The sequence below is a fragment of the Uranotaenia lowii genome, chromosome 3 (assembly GCF_029784155.1).
Source record: "Uranotaenia lowii strain MFRU-FL chromosome 3, ASM2978415v1, whole genome shotgun sequence".
Taxonomy (NCBI): Eukaryota; Metazoa; Arthropoda; class Insecta; order Diptera; family Culicidae; genus Uranotaenia; species Uranotaenia lowii.
Genome location: NC_073693.1, coordinates 322,349,060 through 322,363,497, shown reverse-complemented (window position 1 = coordinate 322,363,497; position 14,438 = coordinate 322,349,060). Strand labels below are relative to the sequence as shown.

At 32.8% G+C, this 14,438-nt stretch overlaps 1 protein-coding gene across 1 annotated transcript in view; it reads right to left on the bottom strand.

The window, feature by feature from the left end:
• Positions 1 to 14,196, bottom strand: part of LOC129751284 (galactosylgalactosylxylosylprotein 3-beta-glucuronosyltransferase P-like) — a 319,836-nt gene extending 305,640 nt beyond the window's left edge. Inside the window, exon 1 of the mRNA XM_055746687.1 lies at positions 14,173 to 14,196. The gene's annotated coding sequence lies outside the window, so the exon portion shown is untranslated. The remainder of the gene's footprint in view (positions 1 to 14,172) is intronic.
• Positions 14,197 to 14,438: the final 242 nt, after the last annotated feature.

The window sequence follows — 14,438 nt, the reverse complement described above, 5'->3', positions numbered from 1 at the left end:
GTTTCATAAAAGCATCAAAATGTCAAGTGATGACAGTAGAACAACATCCAAGTTTAGCATTGCTTTCAAAATCATTTCACTATTACGTGTTGATTTTTCCACGTTTGCTAAATCATCGTTGGCATCATTCAGGTTATATTAATTTCCTAAGAGCAGAACAGTTAGATCAAAACGATAGCATGATTTGATATTCAATTTTCTGCGATTAAAAATCAGGTTTATAAAGTTGTAAATCGAATTTAAAAACAAACATCGATTTCAGTCGTTACTTGCAATTTTTGGGTTATTTTTGAATTTCTCAAACCTTGGAGTCTAGTCAAAAACTCAATCTTGATTTTTTGCAGAATGTTTAAGTAGCCTTTACATGAATAATTTTGAACTTTTCGTTTTTATGATAAAATTTAATAATTTGTACTGAAAAATCATATAATTCTAGTTTCTTCTGTGGAACCCAGCCTGCTCATGCTTTTTGTTTGGATTTATAAATTCTCTAAACGAAATTTTCGGCTGAACGACTTTGTCGAAGATCAAAACTTTGTATATTAAAAGACAAAAAAGTTATTAAGTGTTGAATGGAGGCATGCCTTTTGGCATTAAAAACAATTAATTTGAAAGCATCACTGCTGTGTGTTTAGCGAGGAATTGCATGACTTCTGTTCATGCAATACTTCTCGATAAATTTGAAATACTCAGATCCCGTCTTCATTTTACTCAGACATCGCCTTTTATATGAGACAGCCGTCGCTTGATCTAAAACGACTCAGTTTTCCGGGTAGCGGCTACTCAGACGACACGAAAATTGGCACTCAGCAAATTCGAGTGCTTGAAGGCGACAACTGAGTAAATGTTGATCAGTTTCTTCAAGGCCTTCCATCACTTGTCGTTTTTGTCTGCAATAAACATCGGAAAACCCAATTTCTAATGGTAAATATCAACTTATAATAACAATTTATGAACAATCAAAAAATTTTGATTTTATTGTAGGGCATGATAATGGAAAATACCCTCATCTGTGGGTATGGGAATCATTCTCGGATGTGCACCAGCAGCAGCGAGGCAAATCACAATGAGAAAAGCAACAACTGTAAAAATTTAGTTTAAGATTTCGGGAAAATATAATACCTATATTCCAAAATTTTTTACTGTTTTTAATATTTTAATCTACATTATCATTAATTTCACTGGGTTTGACTATTCCTACGTAAAAGAAACGGCCCAAATCCGCTCCGGAAGGATTCGCGCATTCTGAGTTACCCCTACTCAGATGTCGCAAAAAGGGCTGTTAGTCAGTTCTGAGTAAAGGCCGTTTAGTCAGAACTGAGTAGGTGCGGTTTTGGCGACAACTGAGTAACCGTCACTCTGAACTGAGTAGCTGAAAGTTAATTTAATTTATGTCAATTTAATTTATGGTTTTTCAATGCCAAAAGATAAACTTTGTTAAACAGCTTATAACTTTTTTTTCCTAATAAGATACGATGTTACGGTGAATGTTGTTCAGCGGAAAATTTCTTTAATCTAAAAAAAAATAAATTGGCACAAATACACCACATTCAAAAGAAGAAACAAAAATTATGTTGATTTATAAGTAGAAAATATTCAATTTTCCATACAAACCGAAAAATTCAAATTTACTCATGTAAACCAAAGTTGCCAAAATTTTTTCAGCACATATCCAGGCTGGACAAATCCGGGTAATTTTATATAAAAATCTGACAAAATGCAGGCATTTGATTTCAAAATTGACGAACAAAAATCCAGGCATTATCCCGGAAAATTTCCACAAAACTCAGGAATTACTCAACAAAAATAAAAAAAAATAAAAAAAAAAATTTTCATCAAAACAATTCGACAAATTTTAAATCGTATTTGAAGCTTCCAAAAAAAACATTCATGTTTATTTCATAAAACTTGCTCAAGACACTTCGGTTTGGACGCATAATTGAAAAATATTTTACACCAAAATTTCATTTGCCAAATTGAGTGAAAAAACCGGGTAGAATCGAGCCATTTATAAATGAAATCCGGGCAACTGGGACTGTTCCCAAATTTCTTGTGGGAAACCGGGATAAAACCGCGCAATCTGACAACGTTACATAAAAAACCTGAAAAAATCATGGATGAGTTTTGAACTAAGGCGAAGTCTTTAAGGCCCTAGGGTTTGAGAAATTCATGAAACTTTTCAATGCATGCATTAAAATTGATGAAATTTTCAGTGGAGCTACCTATCAATGTAATGTGGACGTGTGTAAAATTTTGTGACAATCTATCGAATTGTTTTTTTAAGAAAGTGTCCGATACTGAAGTTAATTGACAAACAATTTTCGGCAGGATCGAGAAAAATTCAGAAAAAGTTCCATTGAGAGACCCAAAAAACAACTGGAAATTAACTATTCGACATAATTTCACATGGTTAATTGTTTATTAAGTCCTAGAAGATCCAGTAGTGAGTTAAGGAATGTAGAAATAGCATTAGAGGAAGTTATAAAAAAGATACCCCGGTCCACCGGTAAAATTAACAAAATACGGTGGTCAAATCGTGCTCAAAATATTTTTACTGCTAGTGGGGAGATATTTTGAACAACATCGTAATGGACAGCAGAACGAGCTTTCCAACCAGAAATTTTTCGGACAAGTCTCACCTGTATTTTCCGGAGATAAACAAGGGGAAAAACTTGAGAAATTTGATGTCTAGTACTTGAAGACGCAAAAACGGTGGAGGAGTGATAAAAAGTCAAATATGTTGTGTTTGTGCCGAAGAAGGACAATCAGCTGAATCTGTTATAGCTTACATTACAAGGTAGCTTCACGGAAAAACCCATCATTTTACATCCATGCATTTCAAAATTATTCACTAAACAAAGTGTTGTATTTTTTTTTTTTCGAGTACACTCCTTAGCATACAATGCCAAAATATGGAATTTCCAGAGAGCATAGCTATGTCAAATTATGGTTTCTCTGATAGCATATAGATGCCTCATTCCTCCTTCTCAAAGGAGTTGTGATATCATAACAATGCCAAATTTTGGACAAACTCGATACGAAAAATAGGTATTATTGTTCTTTCAAATCGCGTTTTTAAAGTTGGCTAAACGATATATTATAAAGGTTTCAGAGAAACCTTAACTAGGCATATATTTAGTATCCACATATGATGCACATCCACATGCAATTTTCACCTAATTAAGAAAAAGGGGAAAATTGCAAAAAGCATTTTAATTATAATGGAAGCGTTTTAAAATGTTTAGTTTTTGTATTGTTTTGATGTCATAACGCGTAAAGCACCAATTGCAGTAATTTTTGTTTTTTTTTCGAATTAAATTTTACAGTTTTTCTGTCAAAAAAGTTTTTAAAGTAAAAAGCATGAGGGATCTGCATACATTTAGAGGTAATAAATTCTTCAAAAATTCTACTAGTTGAAATCATAAAATAATGTTTAGATGGATGAAATTTTAAAATTCACAAACGTGGGATGCAACAGTCATATTCCAGCATATGGAAACGAGATTTAAAGGTGAATTTTTGATTTACATTTTGATCCATTTTAGCCTAGACTAGCGGTCGGCCACCTTCTGAGACAGAAGAGCCAAAAATTGCAAGTTAAGGAAATTTCCAAGTTTAAAAGAGCCGCACTTCATTTTATCTTTAATACAAATAATGGTGATCGCTAAGATACATTGCATCCTGTTGTGAACTCAGTTTTATTATCCTTTTTCCACATCGTCACAGATTTTCGTTTTTTAATTGGCAAACGGGGGCGATTTTCTTTCTTCTGAATCATACATTTTCAAAACCAGTACAGCTTAGTAACGTTGAAAAAATACCTATTCCCAAATAAAAAAAGGCTTTTGATGTGTTCTGTTGAAGTATTAAAAAGAAGCATTGTAAATTTTATATCAAAAAAATGCATACTACAAGAGGTAAATTAATATCCAAAAGACTAAACGAGGGTTTGTCACCATAATTTTTTTCTTTTAATTCTACAAATAAGCCAACAAAATTTTCGTGTTGAGCATCCGTTAAAAGCCATTGAGGTTCATTTAGTTGTTATGCGCTCAAAATTATTATTTTAAATAGATAAATATTTTCCGGGCCTTAGAATATGTAAATATGAATATGAAATATGAAAAAAATTAGTCAAAATTGACAAAATTTACTGATCGGTCGCGAGATGTGGTCTGATAACCATACGGTTATAAAATTTCTTTTAATTTTTTTTATTACAAGCATTCCGATTTAGCTCTCTAGTTCTCATTTTGATATCTGGTAAAATAAAAAAGGGTTAAAAAAATTATGTTTTTCGATAACGAAAAGTTAAGTTTAAATTTTTAATTCTGTTCAAAATCGTATCCCTTTCAAGTTGTTTTTTCTCCATACTAATGAAATCTTAAAAATAATCTGAGTCTCAAATATATCATGGATTCAGCAGAAATTCAATGCCTAGATTGTGGCAGGTTTTTATATAAAATTGCCTGGATTTTCCAACCCGGATACGAGCTGAGAAAAATCTGGCAACCTTAGTGTAAATACATGAAATTTGAAGACTATAATGAATGGTTCAGCATAACTAGAAATTTCGTGACGTGAATTCACATTGTGGAAACCCTGTTTTGTCAAAAATGAGTGTACTCACGTCACCCACGGTAATAATTCCCATCTGATTCGTTTGTTAATTTTTTTCAAAACGTTTACACAGTTTTCTGGAAGCCGATCGTGATACTGCATTTTTCGATTATATTTCCGATTCCTCGTCATTGACTGTGGTAGATTCAATCACCCTTGAGGAAATACACATAACAGTTTGCTCCCTAGACAGCTCCAAAGGTTCCAGACCTGATAGAATTCCTCCATTATCTTGTAAATGAACTAGTTATTTTTTTTTTGTTTCGATTATAGTCGTTTTACCATCTTTATGGCATTCGCGCTTTATCAACGTTGCAGTTGGCGGATCGTTATTGAAAAACTATCCGGTACAACTGTGTTCGATGTTTACTCTTGGGCTCGAACTCGCGGACATCGGCTCAGGAGACAACAGACTTGCCAACTGAGCTATATCACAAGCCCGAACTAATTATGCTTTTGTTTTTTTTTTTGTTTAAATCATCATTGAAATCCGATGGTTTTCCTCAAGTATGGCAAGAATTTTTTTTTGTACCCATTTTAAGTCGGGGAAAAATCTGAAATTTAAAATTACCGGGGTTATAGCAATCTTATCGTGCAAACCAAAACTATTTGAAGCAATAGTGAATGAAAGAATATATAATCAATTGAACACTCATAACTGAAAAGCAACATGGATGTTGAAGGGCGATCTTAAACGACTAAATTACTTGAATTTGTTTCTTATAATATATACATAGGTACTACATGGATCAAGAAAATCAAGAAAACATACTTCAGTTAAGCTTTTGATAGAATTGACATCCCTATGTTGATATATAAACTATATAAACTATAAACTTCATAAAAACGGATTCAATGAACGACTGCTGAAATGGATTTAGTCTTATTTGACAAACCGTACACAAATTGTAAGATTCAATGGTTCACTTTCGAGAAGCATCAACGTTACATTTGGTGTGCCTCAAGGCTCCCAACTTGGTCCCTTAGTATTTATCTTATACGCCAATGACATTACTTATCTACTTAATCGGCTAAACGTGCTTATATTTACAACGTGCGTATATATGAAAAATTAATAAATATATTTCACAAATGGTGTAGTAAAAGTCTTCTTGAAGTAAACGTGAAAAAAAAGTTCAAGTAGTGTATTTACAACGAAATAAATAAATATCATGTGAAATTGTTACATTAGGAAATGAGCATGTGGAGAGAATCAATAAGATAAGAGATCTAGGTATTTTATTGGACTCATATCTCATCTTTAAAGGTCACTATAACTCAGTAATTCCGAAATCAAATAGTCTTGGCTTCATAAAAAGCTTTAGTTATAATTTCCGAGACCCATATACAGTAAAAATATTGCACACAGCTTATGTCCGATGCGTACTCGAGGTCTGTAGCGTTGTGTGGTCCCCCATCCTAGTTTCTCATAAAAACCGTTTATAATCCGTTCAGAAACAATTTGTTCTATTTCACGATGTTTAATAATAAATATTGAACCATTAAGTGTAAGAAGAGAATTTGCTGCAATCTCTTCTGTAAATGACATAGTTAATCAGCGTGTTCAATCTCAAGCTAAAAATCTCAAACTTGTCAATAATTTTTATGTTTCAAATCCCTAAAAACAACGGAAAAAGAAAAAAAATTAACATGTTTTATATAATTTTGAAAATCAAATTTTTTGTTTCCAAAGGTGTAAATGTTGACAACTTTTCAAAATAATTAACTAAAATATATGTTTTGATTTTTTTGGATTTTTTTTAATTAGTTTTGAAGCCAACACATTCTGCTTCATGTTGTAGAAAAAAGAATTTGTTAATAACCAATGGGATTGTTTCTAAAAGCGAACAAAAACAGTTGCAAATGAGTGAATTCACGTCTCCAAAACAGAAAACATTTTAATTTAACGAGAAAACTTTGACATTTTCCAACAAAAAAAGTTTCTTTATTGAAAATGGTGAAACAATTCTGAAACACAAAATTTTAAAGAAATCGGTTGGAATTCAGCTGAGTTACAACAGCGCGAATGAGTGAATTCACTTCACAAAATTTGAATCTTTTAAAAAATTTATTAGGGAAATATACTCTGAAAGCTGTTTTGACCCTTTAGAGAGTCGGATTTTTACAAATCGAACATCATTTAGTTGATTTTTTTAATTATTTCGTTATTTTCAAATTTAAGAAAATTAAAATATTGAAAAAAAAAATATTTTTTGGTGAGTCTTCAAATAAGACTATGAAAACAGTAATAATTTCAATATTTTGCTATTTAAGTGCCAGTTAAAATAAGGAATAAGATAGGAAAAGATAGTGCAAAATTTTGATTGTTCAAGTCGGAATAACATAATATCACATTTGAAAGTGTACATAAAATTTGAAGGCTCTAAAGAATAGTTTAGAATAACTTGAAATTTCGTTACGTGAATTCAGTTCACAACCCTGTATTTTTTAAACTGAGTGTATTCACGTCAGAAATTTTAAGAGGCATATCTTTGTTCATTATTGTTCCATCGAGAAGCTACGCACATCTAATTGTGGGTAATTGTTTTCTCAACAACTTATTCGAAGGCAAAGATATAGTATTTCCTCAGAGAGAACAGGAAATCAATGTGCTATGTACTGAAGTAAAAAATGGTCAACTCTAGTGTGAATTCAGACCACAAAAGTAATCGATCGCAACACAAACTAGGCTTAAAAATTTTTAATGACAAAATTGTATTCATTTTGAAGTAAATTTTATTTGCGACCGTTTGCTTCTATTCCTATAATTTTCAAGTTAATTGGTTTACTTCTAGAATGATAACAGTTCAAAAAAGTCCGGAAAAGCCATTTCACGTCACGGTGGAATGTGTCATAAGATGTTTGAAAAAGCCACTGCGAAATTCACAGAAAAAGCAATTGTCGAAAGTTTTCGAGGAACATAAAAATTCTTTCAGCCAGTTTAAAATTTATCTATAGGATTTCAGCCACATTTTGAACATTAGTTTTCAAATAGTATATTCATACACATATGTGTGTACATTAGGGTGGCAATGGATCTATGGAAAAAAAATTCATGGTTGAATTTTAAGAACCCACCATATACATTTTACAGATTGGCCCCAAAAAACTGACCTGTGCAAAATTTCAGCTCAATCAAACTTGGTTTAGTGTCATCTCATAGTCGTTCCAGAAAGTCGATTTTTGACACTTTTCGACATAAGACCGGATCTCGACGTTTCATGCATTTTTAGTCATGTGGAATCAAAATTTAAAATTTCGATTTTTCTGATTTCGTTTGGTCGTGATTTTTGAAACTGTGAAGTCAATTTTTGACAAAAAAAAAATTAAGCCCGATTGAGCTGAAATTTTGCATAGGTCAGTTTTTTTGGGCACCTACAAAATGTATGTATATGGTAGGTTTTCGAAATTCGACATTACCCATTTGACTGTCAAGCTAATGGACACTGTATGAACATACACAAACATTTGATTGATTTTTTTTTAGTCTGTATCCACTGTAAAAACTTGAAATTTCAAGATTCACATATTTATGCTTCTCGAAAAAACAAAATAACTTCCTTTAATTTATCTACAATCGATAAAAGTTTGTCCGAACAAAAAAAAAGACAGTGATTTATTTCGGGAAAACTTTGCGGACCAATCTCTGTTTCGACAGCTGCCACTACGTGTCTTCATATTCGCTGCATAAATAAAGCCGGAATCGTCGTCGCTTTCATAACGTGGTTGCCCCATCGTGACCAGATTTCTTCTCGTTTGATAACCTCAACTTGAGAAAGCGGAACGAAACGAGGAAAATCCTCACTCACCATCATCTCAGGTGAACAGCCGCGATGACGAGACGACCATTTCCGGTTCCGCCAGCCAACAAAAACATCGATGGTATCGGTCCGCCTTTATCTTTCACCGTCGTCGTTGTCGTCGTTTGATGATGACAACTGCGTGACTGGAAATTTTTAGCTCTCGAAGCTATTCCTGAGACGATGTCTTCTCTAAAGGATCGGCGAAGTTTGCTGTTTTCGTAAGTTATTTGCATAAATTTTCACTTCCGGATCCGGCATCAGCTGGAGCTTTGCTGTGCGGTTTAAAAATGGATGTTAGCAGATCGAAATAACGTGTTGTTTAGACAGCTGCAGATGAAAATTTAGGGGTGGAGTAGAAATGAAACATGAGCGAACTTTGAACCGTATCTGTTGTTTACAGACGGTATCGGTAATTTACAGATTCTTTGAAGACGCCTGGATTAGAATTTCTGCCTGGAAGAACTATGTAGAAGTTCACATAATTTAAATTTTATTAAAAAACAAAAATAATGGTTCAATATTGTATGATAAACTTTATTACCGAAATGAACAAGAAAAATTCCATACAAGCTTCCGTTGCGTGTGGAAAATTGCGAAAAATTAGCACAGGGAAAATACCTCGTACACTACACAAAAAAAAAACTTGTGGGCCTTGGTCGATTATGAAACATGAGAATGGTTTTAGCGGAAAAATTTCCCCAGCTCGACTCAAACATGGTAGCTACGAGTTTTTCCTGGCTTATCCAGCTAGGGACGTAACAGCAAAAAACCCTAAATAATTCCCATGAATTATCCTCGGTTCCATATCCGCGGCAATCCTCTACATTTAGCTGCACCTTCGTCAAGAGGATTATTTTTTGCCTACCTTTTTGCTACCAGTTATGTAGCTCTAACAACTGTGTAACGAAATGGCGAATCTGATTCTAGTAGAGCCGGGCCTGGTTTGGCCCCGAAGGGCAGAGTTCATTTGTAAAGAATTAGCGAGTTCCCAAGAATTTATGATGCGTGTTTTCGATTGGGTTTCGGAAAGGAATTTTGCGAGTGAATCTGTGCAACGCGCTTTCAACGACCTTGATATGTTCGTAGTAAGAGCCTATGGTTGAAAATTGTGAAAATTGTTTATGTTCATCAATTTTCATTTTTTTTTGTTAATTAGCTCATAGTGTGTGAATTGATTAAATCAAATTTTATTCATTGATTTGGAATTCTGGTCGGAATTTTGTCATATGTGCGTTTGGGTGGTTAAACAATGTAATGTGGTCTCAAGACAAATTTAAGCTCATTTGGTTAACTCTAAGGAATCGCTTAACACCAAATAAGATTGATTGATGGTTGCACAGTTTGTTATCTTGATTTACAAACGCAGGATCTCAATGAAACTTTTCCACGAAGAAATTCATTTCAACTTAACTCTACCCGAACATCTTTCGAGAATATGATGGCTAGCATCTTACAAATGCTAAGAACACCAACCCACAGAAAGTATACTATGTATGCCGTGACCGGGATTCGATCTCATGACCGTTGCCTTAGAAGACTTGAAGGGTATCATCTAGGCCACGGGCCGTGGCTAGGGGGTTGGGAGCAGTGAAATATTGGCTTTGGAAAACCTCAATACAGTAAAGGGCAACCCTTATGTACACTAAACAGACCAGCTTTGAACGAGGGGGGAGGTGTTTGTGGTTCAGTGGTTTAATCCCCCCTACATTGAAAATTTTTTCAAGTAAAATTTTCAGTTCAAGAAATGAAAAGAAAAAAGAAAAAAAAATTCAAGAAATGAATTTACCGTAGCAACGTGAAACGCATTGTTTCCTAAAGGTGTTTAAATTTAAATGTTAGCAAACACTTCACAATTTTTTTCTCGCGCCAGCGGCATTTAGTGATATATCACTCCAGGCCTGAGACATTTCATTCTACGACACTCTATAACTTTCACAAATTGAAACTAGTTTTTAATACCCAATTTCAATTTGCAATTTAATAAACCTCGTCTTTAAAAGTGGTTTTTATGAAGAAGTGTATCTTAACAAGCTCATCCATTACTTTATAACTATGTACATCTTACATAAAAAAAAAGTTATATTATTATAAATTTCATAATCATATAAAATATTCTTTTAAAAACCAACTCTCAACTTCACATTCAAAAGAGCTTTGTTAAATTAGCCAAGTCCACAAAAATCATATTTTCTGAGGTGAATTAAATCTAGGAGCAAGTTTAGATTTATTTTAGTGCCCATAAAAATTGGAAAATAGTTTAAAAATTATTTTAAAAAATGCTGCCTTTTTTCTTACAAAACTTTTAAACATTGCAAAAAAAAATAAAGGTTCATATCAACTTTCCTAAAAACCGAAAATAATTTTGAATTTTCAAACAAAAGTTTTAAAAATTGTCTATTTGTTTTCTTTTCCCAATTCTGAAAATTAATAAATTTTTAAAATAGTATGAACTACATTGAATTGAAGGTATTTTTAAACAATCTAACTATATATATAATGGGTTTCTGTCTGTTCCCTATAGACTCGGAAACTACTGAGCCGATTTGCGCAGGTGGGGGTATTGGAGGCTCGGAAAGGTTCCTATTATGATTTGAAACCCCTCCCTCTCACAAGAAGGGGGGATGGGGTTTCCCAAACAAATGACAAATTTTTGCATAACTTGAGAACCGATCATGCAATTGAAACCTGATTTGGTATGAGTTAGGAACTTCCAATGGTGAAATAGTAAGCGGGGAGGGGGGCTTGCATACACTTTTTCACAAAATTCGAGAACTAATCAAGCAAATGGAACCAAATTTGGCTTGTGAGGGTATATGGTTAGGAAGAATATTTTAAAAAAAGTTTGAGACTTTTTCCTCCTTCCAGTTTGGAGATAGGAAAGGAGGAGGGCCTTCCCATAAAGTTTTTTTTTAATGCGAAATTCCAGAACTAATCAAGCAAATGGATCCAAATTTGACATGGGTGATTATTTGGTTACGAGAAATGTTTCTGTCATTATTTGGGACTCCAACCTCTTCGATAGGGGAGATACAAAGAGGGGGAGAGGGTCTTCCATACAATTTATTGCATTATTCGATAACTCATCATGCAAATAAATCCAAATTTCACATAGGAAGGTATGAGGCTACGGGTCAAGTTTCTACGATGTTTGAAACCCATTTGTCCTTCCACTGGAGATATAAGAAGGGGGTGGGGGAGGTGAGCCTCTCATACAGTTTTATGCTTTACTCTAGAACTTTTTGAACAAAAAAAAACAAATGTATCATGGAAGTATTCGAGAACGGTAAATGTTTTTTTTTATGTTTCGAGACCCCTCCTTCTCTCCAACGGGTAGAGGGTAAGGAGTAGCGAGGTTTTCATACAACATTTTTGAATCACTTAAGAACTTATTATTCAAATTCAACAGTAAAGGTTATTTGAGAAGATTTTATTTCTATGTCTTTTTAAAGCTTCTTCGCCCTTTCACTGATTCGATAAGAAGGGAGGAGCTCCCATACATTTTTTTTATTAACTCGAATGCCTAGCAGATAGTAACAAATTCGGAGGAGTATTTAAATACATGAAAAATTTCTAAGATGATGTGGTTCCCCTCACGGTATAGGAAAGAGAAAAGAAGTGCCATACGTTTGTTTTGATAAATTCAAGAGCACATCAGATAAATTTAAACAAATTTTACATGGGAGAGTATAAGAGTACGAGTAATGATTCTATGGTTATTGAAATAAACCATTTTCACCATCCAGTTGTGGATAAGAGAGAGGAAAAGGAGTTCCGCACAATTTTTTTGTAAAAGTTGAGAACTTATCTAACAAATGGAACCAAATTTGAAAAAAATAAAGCATTTAAGTACGAAAAATGTTTCTATTTTTTTTATAAAGGGGAAATTCCATAAAGTACATAGCCTGGAATGGGGGAGATTTAATCGCATAGTTTTTATAACTTTTCAAGAAATACAAATCATATTTTACATGAGAGATTATTTTTAAGATACAAGAATTCTTCTTTCAGAGGAGAAACGGGAAGAAGGGAAGCAAATGGAGCCATATTTAAAATATGATGATATTTGGTTACGAAAAATGTTAACATATACGGCAGTTCGTGGATCCTCCCCACATTGCAGGAGAGAGAGACAAATAAAAACGAAATCTTAGTATACCATATTTAAAACATTTATTGAAAAACAATTTTGTGATCATGTTTTAAAAATTTCAGAGGATCTAATCTTCTTAGTATTCCAATAATAATTTGATGTGAAAGCTCTCATTGTAAAGTTATCGAAAATTTGTTTAGAATGGAATTATTTTTACACATTTTATTGATTTTAAGAAGGTGTAGCAAGGCACACCGGGTCAGCTAGTATTTAATTTTTTTTTTAAATTAAATAAAAAAACTTTTGTTTTAAAAATAACTTCTCCTTCTTCTTTGTAAATTGTTTATTATAAGAACCTTTTAGAGGACCGAAAGTTCATTGAGTATTGTCTTTCAATAAAATCATAGTTTAAAAAAAACAAAATCACTATTTCTAAAATGTCGAATAGTTAAAGCCTTTAATATAGTTCTGAACTATGAGATTAGTACATTTGCATATAGATTTATTATTTTTAAAAACTAATCTAGCTAATATTTTTTTCCTGGTATTAGATTACTAATGAATTAAATTTTGGTGTGAATGCATTCCATTTTATATGGTTTCATGATTAAATTTAGTGGTGTTCAGTGATACTCTTTCTTACCATAATTAAATTTTATTTTGAAATCAGCATCGTATCCAGATGTTTTTACCACTTTTTGTTAATTTTTTTTTATTAATATTTTGATTGTTTTTTTTAATTAAAAAGAACCTCTACTGTTTATGTTGAAACTTGTAGTGACAAAAACACGAAAAAACTCATTTTAACAATAAACGATTTTATGTCTTAAGGGGCTGTTCACTTATTACGTAAGCACATAGGGGGGGTGGGGGGTTTCACATTTGCTTACGATCTCTTACTAGGGGGGTAGGGGGGGTTTCCAAAAATCTTACGTAAGAAATGTTACATTAAAAATTCATCACAGCCATAGCCATTCGAAACCATATTACTCAGGTTTTTTTACTCACTACCTATTTGTTGGTTAATTTTGATGTAATGCTATTTATCTTTTAATGTCTATTAATTCCTAAAAAATCCTAAAACTTTATCGCTTACCACTGAATGAGTCTATGCTTTTAGGTAAGTTGACAACGTGATTGTAGGTAAACATTTTGCCCCAATTCTAGTAGTATAGAATGAAAATTTTTTTTAAAAGATTTTTATGATTTTCAGGTAGAAAACATAACAATTTTTGATGGAACCTTGTGCTAACCTGAACACTCTTTTTTAAATCGGAATTTCGATTTTATATGGTTTATTCGATTTTGGAAATTTATTGAAAATCATTGTAACCCCAAACATGCTACGTCTTGAATAATGTTTTCTTTAATCGTTTATGACATTTCATCTGTTTTTTTTTTGTATAGATTGTGCTTTTCAAATACAGTTTTTTATTTTTTTTTTTCAAAAGTGCTTTGCTTTGAAGCATGTATGTCACATTTTTAATATTTTCAAGCTATTTTTGAAAAACATGTCAATTTCTCAAAGAATAAAAAACGCAAGATCTTACTAGGGGGGGTTTTGAAAAATCTTACTTTGTCTTACCAGGGGGGGAGGGGGGGTTGAAAATTTCCAAAATCGTGCTTACGTAATTAGTGAACGGCCCCTAAATAGCTTACCTTTCAAAAAGATGCTTTCAAAATCTGAAAAAAAAAGAAAATTCAATGTTAGCAACAATGTCAGTTAATAATTTTATATTTAAATCGAATTTCAATTTTTGACACGATTAGGTATTTGGTTGCTGTCAGTCTAATTTTTTAATGACGATCGTCAATAATCCTAGTAGATTTTTATGGAAAAATGATACCTGTGGGATATACGTTTGGAAATTACGTTCTATTATTCATCAGTGTATACTGACAGCTTTCTGCCAGCCGCTACACAT